Source organism: Schistosoma mansoni, chromosome 2, assembly GCF_000237925.1.
Source record: "Schistosoma mansoni strain Puerto Rico chromosome 2, complete genome".
In the NCBI taxonomy this organism is placed as follows: Eukaryota; Metazoa; Platyhelminthes; class Trematoda; order Strigeidida; family Schistosomatidae; genus Schistosoma; species Schistosoma mansoni.
Genome location: NC_031496.1, coordinates 10,337,059 through 10,339,243, shown reverse-complemented (window position 1 = coordinate 10,339,243; position 2,185 = coordinate 10,337,059). Strand labels below are relative to the sequence as shown.

General features: G+C 33.8%; 1 non-coding gene across 1 annotated transcript; it reads left to right on the top strand.

Moving 5' to 3' along the window:
- The first annotated feature begins 308 nt into the window (after positions 1–308).
- Smp_tRNA_00775_Pseudo_CGA.1.1 lies at positions 309–380 on the top strand. Its single transcript has one exon. It is a non-coding gene (tRNA).
- Positions 381–2,185: the final 1,805 nt, after the last annotated feature.

Sequence of the window (2,185 nt, the reverse complement as noted above, 5' to 3'; positions counted from 1 at the left end):
AACATAGAAGCACTGGACGGCCGTTTCATCCTATTGTGGGACTCCTCATCAGTGCGCATCCACGCTTCCAGGTTTTCCCTGGTGGTCTAGCTTCAATTGACTCACGCTTTCAACTATGAAAATATATTCAATTAATTGCTTCAAATGGGTTCTTCTTGGGATTCTCTATTATGACTAAATAGAAAATTAACAGAGCTTGATGCAAGAAATAAGGTTAAAACTGTTGATCTAGATCTACTATACAACAAAAATTATTCAGAAGTATGTGGAAATGCACTAAGTTTTATGTTTTATGTATACTGATCAATATTAAAATCTAAATAAGTTTGACCTGGTAGTACTGGACATTAAGTAATCAATATCTTAACGTGCAAACACAATTTACAATATCATTAGATTACACTGTTATTATCAGTAAACGTAAGTAAATTTCTGAGTTGAATACTTACTCTTTCCTAACGTTCTCTAATATGAATAAGCTGGTAAATTGGCTAAAGTTGGCATTGTGAAACAATTAGTGATGAATTTTTTATATGTAAGTAACCCAGTCACTGTAAGACCTAGAGCTCCTTGATTCGATCCCTAATCAAGTTTTGAGTATTAACTTCTAAATAGTCCTATACTGAAACGAAATATCTATATGTTTTGAATCCACTTAGTTTTGTTTGCTTGAATCTTCCCATTGATGCTTATGACTGCAACTGGTCAGTCTCCTATTGGAATATGTGAATACTGTGAGTATTGACTCGATATAGCCTTAATTCACAAGCATTATAAGCTAGCCACTATCCATCTTTGCTTATAATCTATATGTTTTGTTTCAGTAAAATAAATCAGGGATACATAAATATTACAGAATTCTACAATTTTCCAAATCTCCTATGGTAGAAAAAATATCAGTCAACGAAATTGAAATCAACAATTTTAGAATAATACACAGACGCAGACTCTGAGTATATCCTAAAGTCTATCTGGGAAATTTTCATTTTACTAGACTTTCTAAAAAGTGAACAGTATGAAACTGAAAAATCTTTTTCACTAATTTGTCTTTTAAATGAACGCTCGATTCGATTTCCTAGCCACTCCTAATAACCCCAGGCTGAATATACACTGCAACTTGAACACACGACAGAAAACGTGAAGAATTTACTTGAATCCCAAAATAAATCGAAATGATTGAAGAATACATCACATTCTATATGATTTATTTACAGGTAGATTAACAGTCACATTTATATAAATGGAACCCAATTGTATTTAGTAATAATAGTTCAATAACTTATTGTATGAACACATATTTACAATATTATACAATTAAGCATCTATAAACCTACTTAAGATGTGAATACATGTCACACACGATTGGAAAAACTCACTTTCGTATACCACTAGCATTCCAATTGATTAAGCCATTACTTCCCATATCATTGACATTGTCTTGAATTAAGGTGTACTGTGAATCTCTGATCTATAAAGTCACAGTATTTATTTCTAGACGTTGTATTATAATTTGATATTGTACAATTTTTTCTTATCAACACTGAATACCTTGAAGATAGGGCTAGCAGTGGAATCCAGGACAAGGCGCGTTTCGTCCCATTTGGGACTCGTCAGATGGGTGTACCTGCACCTCGGAGTTGATGTTCACTCTGGGACTCGAACCCAGTACCTTTCGCTTCAAACGCCATCGCGTTATCCACTTGTGTATTCAGCTTGTGATTTCAAGCAATATTGACGCAGTCCGCATAGGATGCACATATGCCAATAAGAGACTGATCAACTGTAGTCCTAAATAACAATGGGAAGATACAAGTAAACAACAACAAGTGAACTGAATACCTAATTTTTAAAAAAATTAGAACAAATCAGTCAACGAAAAGAAATGAAATTCTGATCTAATTTGAGTTTGCTGGAAGCTGGGGAAAGACTGAAAACACTTTACCTAACCAGCATTCAATAGGAAACTCTAAGAAAGTTCTGGAAAACGGTCGATTGTGTGTCATATCCTGATTGGATAATTATCCACCTTTTTTACTATGTTTGGCAAGTTTATGGTACTTTCTAGAATATCAGTGTCACTCATAAACCTACTAATATCCTTGTTATGTAAACCTAAACTAACCTCGAAAGTAAAACCTCATTCCACTCTTCTTGCCTTTTGTTTTCTATTCGGCGTTCAAGTGTA